We start from the raw sequence: 11,145 nt of genomic DNA on the forward strand, positions 1-11,145 counted from the left end.
TACTTACTTTACTGCTCCCTGAAAACACACGTGATGCCAAAACCACCCCTAAACCTGACGAGTTTTCAGCCTTTTCCTCAGCCTTCGTTTCACTTGCAGAACTCCAAAGTGAGCTGCTTGCTCGGACTGCAAAGTGGAAAAATGATAAATCTGAAATGCGGACTTCATCTGCATTACTGGCAGTTTGTATTGGTCCGGTCGCTATTTCTCCAAATGCGCATCAACTTCTACTGGTCCTTGGAACTCTGCCAGTAACAACAGCGGAGGCGGAGCGCTCTTTTTCCACTCTTCGTAGTTTAAAAACATACGTCAGAGCATCCACCTCGAAAGAACGCTTGCTCGGACTCACTATTCTGAATGTGCCCCGTGGCATTGCAGTTTCCTCAGAGGAGGTGCTTAACTTACTTTCTCGGGAACGCAGACGCCTGCAGCTGAATATTTAAGTTGAAGGCGTCCGATTCACTGAGAGTGGCTTTATTTGCAATGTCATTCTTTGTAGAGTGGGATCATATTATGAGCTTTAATAACCCTCTGACACTTCCTCTAAGCTATTCCACGACGTTTGCTGTGATTCAGAGAACATTTTGGCCTGACAAACAGGGTCGCTCCAACTTTGTGGTGTTCAAGTACGCGTAGCTTATGAAATTCGTCTCCATAAGAGCACCTGCTGTGAATGTGCTTGCAATGCATATTTGCAATGTCAATTCTTTTTTTTTCTTTTATTGCTAGTCGAATACCACAATTTAGTAGTAAGTTGTAGTCCCGATTTTAAAGGGAAGCTGAAGAGTCTATCGAATTCAATAAGACGCTCATATACGGATGCGGGAACCTTATAAACCATGTAGGTAAAATTTGGGGTTTTTTTTCAATTAGGAGCGACGTAATCGTCGGTTAAAACTGCGCTGTAGCTCCGCCCCCCCCCCCCCGTCGAATGCCGCGCGCTGCTGCTGAGGCTGACGATACGAGCGGAGACCGGAAACCGCGGTGTTGTGACGTCAGCTCTAGTGTTTTGTTCCTTCACAGCCTGCGCGACCGTGCCTGACCGTGCTTGTTTCTGCGTGCGTGCCATCGTAATCTGCTTCGATCGACCCTGCATTCCTTTGTTGGTGCGTCTGCGTGTATGTAGAGTGGTAGTCAACGTGCGCAGCATCAACTGGAGTGGTGCGCCGATCATGCCGGCTTTCTGTGCAGCCTACGGTTGCAGAAGCACCAGCGGCCGCGACGATGTTGTCTTCCATTGCTTCCCACAAGACAAGAAGCTTTTAACGAAGTGGGAGGCTGCTGTGAAGCGAAAGAATTTCAAGCCCTCAAGAACAACAGTGCTGTGCTCCAACCACTTCCGTGACGACGATTATCACGAGAAGTTATCACTAAAACGTGCGTTCGGTTTGCCAGTCAAGTCGGCTCGTCTAAGGCACGGCGCAGTGCCGTCAGTGTTCGCGTACACAAGGAGCTCGCCACCGCTGTCAAGGCCAGCTTTCGCGAAAATGAGAGAGTGAGAGAATGAGAAAGGACTACTTGCCACTAGCAGGCTTTCTAAACGCAGCGCGAAAAGATCGGAGCAACGAAAACAAAGACGGCACGAGTGCGGACTGACTGATGATAACTGGTGTTGGAAGGCCTTATGAATACACGAACTCGCCCAAACCTGGATTTTGATTTACTGCGAGCTCCTTCGTGTTAGCACGCTGAACGGAAGGTGCATGTTTATCTCCCGCCCTTGACGCAGGTTTCGTCGCAAAGCGCCGCGAATTTTCTATTTGCACGTGTGTTGTAAAACAGCCTGCATGCAGCTACCATAACGCAGTGCAAATGTAGAGTTTGCATGTGCTGGAAAGCCGGCGCAAGCCAGGACGCTACGCTCCCCCTTCTCTCGCGCACAGCGAGTAACCGACCGTCTCACGTAGCCGACGGAATTCGCCGCCTTTACGACTTCGGTTACGAGTAGTGTGCGGATGGCGCACAGATGAAGGTCACTACACGCACTGCATGAACCGGGAAGCTTTTCACGCGTTTAAACCGTGTTTGTAGATTGCCGACAGCTTTGGACAGCGCACAAATGCCGACGATCGCATCCCCGCTTACGTTCCACGAGGAGGCATGCAGGAACACAACACTACAGTTGTTTGACCGGAAACGAGCTCACTAGATCGGCGAAAGATCGGCGAGATCACTAGGTCACTTTGCAAGACACATAGTCACCAAACAGCATTTCCAACACGAGGAGATCCCAAGACTTCGCTTTCGTTCGCGTCGAAAGCACTGCTCGCACCAGCATCGTTTGCTTCTTCGAGAGGCCGGCTCTTCGCAATCGGCTCGTACATGTAGGGAGTAACGCCGAACTCCTCAGAAAAACGCAGTCTCTCTAAATTTTCCATTACCTCTTAATTTTCCATTACAACACCAAACTACCTGGCAACGCGCTTCATGTGTAGCGGCCGTGGTCGGTCACTAGAGTTGACGTCACGAGGCGCCCGACCAATCACAGCTGAAAACGAGACGCGCGAGCTGGGCGTGTGCGCTACTGCACTTTTCGTCGAAATAAAATATATTTGCGCCTTCTTTCGATCAATTTAGATACGATATTCGAATTCGGAGGGTTGAATACCGTTATGTACACATGTTCACTCATTTTTTCTGGAAAATCTTTCAGCTTCCCTTTAATAGAATTTTAGCGCGTGAGGGTCATGTTTTTATATTGACATCTTAAATTCCCCAGAGTTGTATAAAATGTTGTTCTATGTGTTCACACCTTATTTTCCTTTTGTTTCTGACTTTGTGGTAATCAATGAAAGCAAGTTCTGATATTCATACAAGTACTTACATTTGAGAAAGGAATGTGTGGATCGGCGCGGCATAATTTTTTGTTTCATGGAAATAATTCTTATGTATATTACTTCCGGGGCAAACAGTGTGTTTAGATTTTATAATGTTTAATAATGTAATGTCCTTAACTTTCGTAGTTATATTTTGCTGTAAATATACATGCATATAGATATGCATATTAAAGAAGAATTAGGTTTAAATAGGAGAAAATAGGAATACATATATATAAGTGGTGCGCACGCTGTGAGGATTGGGAGGTCAATCCCACCGCTCGTAACCCGTTGTCAAGATTGGAGTCGGGCATGAATTAGATGGTAGCTGACCCATGCCATCGTCTAACTTATCCACGCTGAGGACGTTGTTGATGGGAAGGACTGCTTCTCATCGAGAACCAGGAATATAGGTTTATTTACAGTATCTACATAAGGACGTTGCAGTTCATCAGTGTAGCATGAATGCGAGAGAAAGTACACTGAGCAGCCGCACAACAGCGGTTTATAAACACCCGGTTCTCCCTCGATCCCTAGGTGAGGGAAACGTTCGGTCAGTAGACGAGCCACCTTTGAGCGGGAGGGCTTCCGCACCGGTTTCATGGTCCGGAACACGCTTCCGCACCGGTTTCACGGACCCGGGCAGACGGACTTTGCAGAACTCGGGGCTTAGGTCAGGAACGGTGCGTGGGAAGGGACCTCCAAAGACGTTCCCTCGGGAACTCCCTTGCTCACGGCACACCAGATCGGCGTTGGCGTGTTCAGTTACAAAGCCTGGTTCCTCGAACTCATCTCGGCAATCCCGCGACGAAGGGTCGAGGGCGTAGCGTATCGTTCTCCGCACACAGTAGACTTAGCGACGTCGTGTGGCTAGAGGGTGTCGGTGGCTTTCCATGAAAAGTCGACGCAGCTCTCGCACCTGGCTGGCAAAACTGGCACCTCAGCAGGCCGTTCTTAACAGCGCCTCCATGGCCCGGAAAATTTCGACTGTCCAGCGCTGACAACCGCTGGGAAGGAAGAGAACGGCTGGGGGCCATGGTGATGCCTTGGCTCGCAGCGACCATCTGTGTAATGATGTCACCGCCCCAAAACATTCAACAAGGACAGGCAACTGCAAAACGAAGCCCACCACACGGCTGTGCGCCGAGATGACGTACCTTGGATCTCACTTTAGACCCGCTAGGCTTCGAAGAAAACATAGGTGCAGAAATAAAAAATGCTGCATTTGGCTGTGCCAATTTTTGAAGCAATTTGGTGGTGACAAATTCAGCAATCATGGAGGGAGTCATGCTAAATGAGAGGGGATCTTGTGTTAACAAATATAACAATGGTAACCCTAAAATTTGAGCGGGACCCTTAAACGCAGAATTCAAATTATCCTGCTCAAACCACCCGCATTGCTATGCAACTTTCCCTTCTTATATCTAATGGAGAAGTTGTACTTTTGGAGAGTGAGACTCCATTGGAGCAAGCGGCCATTTTTGTGTGACATTTGATTGAGCCACGTCAGAGGAGAGTGGTCGGTGTCGAAGATGAACTTCGCTCCGTACAAGTAACACGACAACTTCTGGGCGGCCCAAACGAAACAAGCGCATTCCTTTTCTGACGCGCTGTAGGCTTCCTCTCTTACCGTTAGTTTACGGCTGGCGTAGATGATAGGATGCTCCTCGTTATTGTCGCCGACCTCACGCGCCCAAGTACCGCGCCCATACCTCTGTCGCTTGCATCGCATTGAACTATGAATTCCTTTGTGTAGTCTGGCGTGCGAAACATGGGAGGAGAAACCAATAGCGTTTTCAAACTTTGGAAAGCGTTCTCTTTGTCCTTATCCTAGTGTACGCTACTCGGTGCTCCCTTTCGGAGGGCGTCCGTTAATGGACTTGCCATTTGCGAGTAATTCAGAATGTACCGTTGATAGTACCCCACAAGTCCCAAAAATGAGCGAAGGTCTGTTTTCGTGCGCGGCTGAGAAAATTGTCTAATCGTAGCTATTTTCGTCTCGGCCGGCCATCTCGAATCCTGGCCGACAACATGGCCCAGATAAGTAACCTGCGAACAACCAAATCTACACTATTCCGCTTTCATCGTTAAGCCGGCTTCCCTCAACCATGAGGTGTTTGACACCTCACGTATCGCACTTGTTTGAGGTGCGATACGTGTTTTCCCCAGCTCTCTGAAAATATTGCTACATCATAAAATATGGCGAGGCGAACTTCTGCAAGTCTCTTAGGACAATATTCCTTAATTTAGAGAAGCTAAACGGCGCGTTCTTCAGCCCGAAGCTGAGTACGAGAGGGCGAAAAGTGCCTACAGGCGAGATGAATGCGGCATAACGGTTGGCACTTTCTTAAAGGGGAACTTGCCAGTACCCCCGCACGAGATCTATAGATGGAATGTATTTAGCAGTGCTAACTTTTTCAATTCGTTCCTCATGGTTGGGTATCGGGCAAAGCTGATCCCTAGTGATGGCATTTAACTTCCTGTAGTCAACCCACGGACGAGGGTCCTTGTTAGGGGCTTCTACCAGTATTAGCGGTGACGTGTAGTCACTTTCAGTGGGCTCAATAACTCCCAAATCTAGCATGCGCTGTATCTCTGCCTCCATAATCTCTCTCTGTCTTGGAGACAACTTGTAAGGCACCTTACGGGTTCCGTTGATGTCAGCTCTATTTCATGCGTTCATAGTTCTCTTCTACCTGGCCGATCGCTGAATCTGTCGAGATATTCCCCTAACACCCCTTTTAGCTCATCTAGCTGCTCGGGTCTTAGAGCGTGCGAGCTTACAGAATGTTTTACTACTTCTTCTAGGCCGATTTAAGAGTTGGAGGTCGCCTCATGCTCCTTAAAATTGGTACTAGTGTCATCCTGCTATTTGATGGTATAGTTAACGACTCCGCTCCTCTCTACATACGGCTTCATCAAATTGCAGTGATATATCCTCACCTCCTTCCTGCGACCTGGCATTTTCTGAGCATAGTTAGTATCTGAAAGTTTGTACAGCACATTAACGGGCCCGTTCCAGTAAACTTCGAGCTTGCTCTTTCTTGAAGGTTTGAGGATCATTACCCGGTCTCCGGGGTTAAACTTACGAAGCCTCGCATTCTTGTAATAGAATTGGGCGTCCTTTTGAGCTACTCCCATGTTCTTTTCGACTAGTTCTTAGGTTGCGCTTAGCCTTTCCAGCTGATTAAGCACGTATTCAACCACTGTTGGGCTCTCTCCTTTTTCTCCCACATCTCTCTTAACATTCTCAGTGGAGAACGGAGTGTCCTCCCATACACTAGTTCTGCTGGCGAGAAGCCTGTAGCCTCATGTGGAACCGTTCACAAAGCAAACAAAATTTCTGGCAGACAGTTCTCCCAGACCTCGTTGTGTTCGTAACAGAGTGCACGCAAAACTCGCTTAAGCACTGAATGCCACCTCTCTACACTGTTTGACTGAGGGTGATAGACGGAAATGTGTATCAACTTTACCCCGCATATTTGCAGCAATGTGGCAGTCAGTGCGCTGGTGAATACTGACCCTTGATCCGTTTGAATTTCGGCTGGAAACCAAACTCGTGCAAATACTGTCAAAAGTGCGTCTGCTTCGGTGGAGCTGTGCTCTTTCAGAGGGATTGCTCCTGGAAACTTTGTAGCCGGTGTTGTGCCATGACCACCAGCCCGGAATCCGAATCTACAAGATGCAGAATTTATCCTGTGAACGCCCTTTGGACAAACCAGGGGCTGCGCCGAAAAGCACAGCGACCCAACTCTCCCTTGACAAGTCAAGATGCTGAGCCGTCAGGCAGCGGAGTCCTGAGGAGAAGCATCGGCAAGCGACATGTCCAAACGTGCATCAACGTGCTGGACAGCCCGGCGCCGTATTTCCTTTTTGCCTGGAGGTCACCACGCGCGGCAACTTTGAACCGGGCGGCCAGCGCGGTCGCTGGTTGGACATCCCGGACGACCGTCGAGTGCTGGCTTTGTATTGGGCCGTTCGAGTGACAATCGTTTCTCGGGGCTTTATAAGCCCCACGCCGCCGCCGGGAGAACCGGATCCACCGACCCACCGGGAGCCGAGTGCCGCTCTCGAGTGGAGTGAGATGTGTCACGCGTTGGAGTCTCGCCGGACGTCGCCGTGCGGGAACAGTCGCGTTTTCTGTCAGCTCTCGGCCTCCGTGCCGATCCGGTCATGTCCTGTATAATGACCTGTATATAGTGTATAAAATCCCTTTTGTTTTTCTCACCAACGCCTGACTCGGAGTCTTCGCTACCAACGCTCTGTCGCGAAACGGGTGACGAGCGCTACGGGACCACCTCAGAGTCGCAACACGAGCTGGCAACGCTCTGTCACGAAACGGGTGAAGAGCGCTACGGGACCACCTCAAAGTCGTAACAGTGGATGGCAGCTACGGGATTGACCGGCATCGGCTACCTCGGCGCGGTGAGTGCCTGAATTTTACCTCAAACACCAGACTTTCTCTGACACAGGTTATAGTAGCTTAGGGAAGGATTTGGGGGTGCATTATGTTAACCTTGTGTGGTTCAAGCCTAGTGAGAGTGTTCTGAAAACCAGGCGATGGTGAGGGGGTAAACAGGGCTGTGTGTGAAATACTTGCGGATGTCTTACTAGTAGCGTTATAGTAGCGTACGGCGGGTATATTCAAAAAGGGTAAACAGTAGGAGGACAGTGCGAACGATGGAGAAGTACAAGGTCAAAGAACTTCTCCAAATTTGTAAGGAGTTGGGCATTGAGTTGGGCTCAAACAAAAGAAAGAATGCGATCCTTGAGGTCATGACGACTGAGGACATAATGGCTGAGGCAGCCGAAGAGGCCTGGGCGGATATCAATGAACGTCGGGAGCGGCAGGCAGAAAAGGAACGTCGGGAGCGGCAGGCAGAAAAGGAACGTCGCGAGGAGGAAAAGGAGGAAAAGAGAGAGAGGGAACGTCACGAGCACGAGCTTAAAATGAAAGAGTTGGAGACCCGAAATAGCTCGCCGGCGCCTAGTCTCACATCTAACGGTCCAAGAATACGCGATGAACTTCCACCCTTTGTCGTCGGAGAGGATATGGCCAAATACCTCGTGAAATTTGAGCACATGTGCGAACGGGATAGCATTGAGCGATCCCTCTGGGCACAGAATCTGTTAGCCTTGCTTCCTGGGGAGGCATCAGACGTAATAACTTGCTTATCGAAAGAGGCGTTTGAGAGCTACAGTGATGTGAAGGAAACGCTACTGCGGAAGTACAAATTGTCGCCCGAAGCTTTCCGGCAGAGGTTCCGGTATGCAAAAAGCTGGTGGAATGGCTGAAGGGCGAAGAGGTTTACGACGACCGCGACAAAATCGTCGAATGCATCGCGTTGGAGCAGTTCTACCGTTGCATTGATGAGGATGTCAGGCTCTGGCTGCAAGATAGGCTAAACGAGGTTAAGCTAAACAAGGCAGCAGAGTTAGCGGAAGAGTATTACACCCGCCGCAGCTTGCACAGCAAGGCACTGCGCGTAGAAAAAGCAAATAGGAGAGATGGGTTTTCCGGGAAGTCCGAAAAACGCAAGCTATTAACTTGCTACAATTGCAAAAAGCAAGGGCACATCGCTGCGAACTGCCCAGAGAAAATTGCTTTTGCAACAAAACAGCGAAACGATACGACGCGTTCTTTTGAAAAACGGTAGCTGTTAACCTGCTACAATTGCAAAAAGCAAGGGCACATCGCTGCGAACTGCCAAGAGAAAATTGCCTTTGTAACAATACAGGAAATTCACAAAAACATACGACTATTGGAGCCGTATATGCAGGAAATTAGGGTAAACGGTAAGAAGTGCCGAGCACTTCGGGACTCTGCAGCAACTATGGACGTTGTCCACCCGTCTTTCGTCTCCTCGCGTGATTTTACGGCAGAGTGCGCTAGGATACGGCAAGTGGCCGAGGAGGACAGTGTCTGCTTACCGATCGCAACGATTATCAATGAAGGAGAGTTTGGGAAACTTAACGCAGAAGCCGCTGTGTCTGCCACCCTCCTGGAGCACTTTCCTTACCTCTTCTCAAATAGCTCGGAGCAGCTGCTGAAGGATCAGGGCAAATCATTCTTTGCCGACGTGGCGTACATGGCCCTCACGCGATCCAAAGCGCGCCAGCTGTCGAGCTAATTTGACTTTGAGTCGGTGAGCGAACAGCGGTGCGGCACACGGGCTGATCAAGGTAACTTGAGTGGCGAGCAGGCACGGGAGAGGCAGAGCTCGGAGGCGGCCCTGGGCGAGCGTGTCCTGGAAGTGAGTGGGAGTGACACGTGCAGTGCTAGCCGCGATATGGACGCGACGCCGCAGTGAGGCGACGCGGGCTCCACACTCGCTCCGGTTCCCGCCTCCTGGCAGTAGCTCGCTGCAGTTAAAAGGGACACTCTGATTCGCGAGCAACAGGAAGACTGTTGAATAGTCGATCTGAGGAAGAGCGTCAAACGGGGAGTGAAAAAAAAGAGGGTGTCAATTTACGAGGAATCTGGCTTATTGTACCGCCGCTGCACGGATAAGCAGGGTCGCAAATATAAGCAGCTTCTGATTCCTCGAAAATACCACCGAAAAAAAAATTTTAAGGACCTAATTTGCTTCCTCAGTAGTATGTTTTCGGTCCAAGTGATTTCAGGGGGACCATTCTATTTGACATTATTATTGCTGATTATTAATTGTTCGTGATATTTTGATGTGTTGTTAATTTGAAAACTGGTTGCTTGAGCTGTTGGTACGAGATCGTACACCTGCCTCTTGTTGCAGCGGGAGCAAAAAGGGCGACAGCAATTTAGTTAGGTTGATTTGGATTATGGCCTTGTCTGGTGTTTGACGGGAGACAGAGGGCACTTGTTCGTGTTGGGTGTTGCCTTTTCCCGGTCGGTTTTGCATGCTGCAGAACGACCAACCGGGACCAGTGGCGAGAGGCAAGGGCTTAGGAACGACCCGAGCGGAGCTGGTCGAGCTGCCTTGGCGATAAAGCGGTGAGCAGAGCTCCTGCCCTGGCGGGTGGGACCTGGGCACGTGAAGTTACCTGGCGTCCAGACACTGGATGTGAACTTCGACGAGCCTGACGAACGTGCGCGCCTGGCATCCGAGCCACGTGGAGGCAGCTCGTCTTCCCGGCGCCTTATCTGATGGCGGGGATGCTGTTGTGCCATTACCACCAGCCCGGAATCTGAATCTACAAGGTGCAGAAATTATCCTGCGAACGCCCTTTGGACAAACCCGGGGCTGCGCCGAAAGGCGCAGCGCCCCAACTCTCCCTTGACAAGTCAGGATGCTGAGCCGTAAGGCAGCGGCGTCCTGAGGAGAAGCATCGGCAAGCGACATGTCCAAACGTGCAACAGAGTGCTAGACAGCCCGGCGCCGTATTTCCTTCCCCCTTTGAAATCACCGCGCGCGGCAAATTTGAAGCGGGTGGCCAGCGCTGTCGCTGGTTGGACCTCTCGAACGACCGTCGAGTGCTGGCTTTGTATTGGGCCGTTTGAGTGACGATCGTTTCTCGGGGCTTTATAAGACCCGACGCCGCCGCCGCCGGGAGAACCGGATCCACCGACCCACCGGGAGCCGAGTGCCGCTCTCGAGCGGAGTGAGATGTGTTACGCGTTGGAGTCTCACCGGACGTCGCCGTGCGGGAACAGTCGCGTTTGCTGTTAGCTCTCGGCCCCCGTGCCGATCCCATCTTGTCCTGTATAATGACCTGTATATAGTGTATAAAGTCCCTTTTGTTATTCTCACCGACGCCTGACTCGGAGTCTTGGCTACCAACGCTCTGTCACGTAACGGGTGACGAGCGCTACGGGACCACCTCAGAGTCGCAACACGAGCTGGCAACGCTCTGTCACGAAACGGGTGACGAGAGCTACGGGACAACCTCAATGTCGTAACACCGGACACAGCATGGTAAACAAGTACCTGTAACCCGATTTTCCTTTTGGTAGAGGCCCTACCGTGTCTATCACAAGTCGTCTGAAAGGTTCTGTTATTGAGGGCACTACCTATAGTGGAGCTTTCCATGTCTCTCCTGGTTTACCCAAGCGCTGGCAGGCATCGCATGATCTTACAAAGTTTTCTACGTCTTTGAAACAGCCAGGGCAGTAGTATTCGATAAGCAATCTTTCCTTTGATTTGTTTTAGCCTAGGTGGGCGGACCACCCATTTCCATGACAGAGACTCAAAAGGTCCTCGCTGTACTTAGTAGATACGACTAATTGACCTAGAATCCTACCCTTTCAATCTCTGTGGTGCCGATACAACAATTCCCTCTCTTGTATCGTCACGTTGCGCCTAGCAATGCTTTCTTTAGCGGTGTGGTGTAATTTAGCTAAGCTGTCATCATT

The sequence above is a fragment of the Dermacentor variabilis genome, unplaced genomic scaffold, assembly GCF_050947875.1.
Source record: "Dermacentor variabilis isolate Ectoservices unplaced genomic scaffold, ASM5094787v1 scaffold_13, whole genome shotgun sequence".
Lineage (NCBI taxonomy): Eukaryota > Metazoa > Arthropoda > Arachnida > Ixodida > Ixodidae > Dermacentor > Dermacentor variabilis.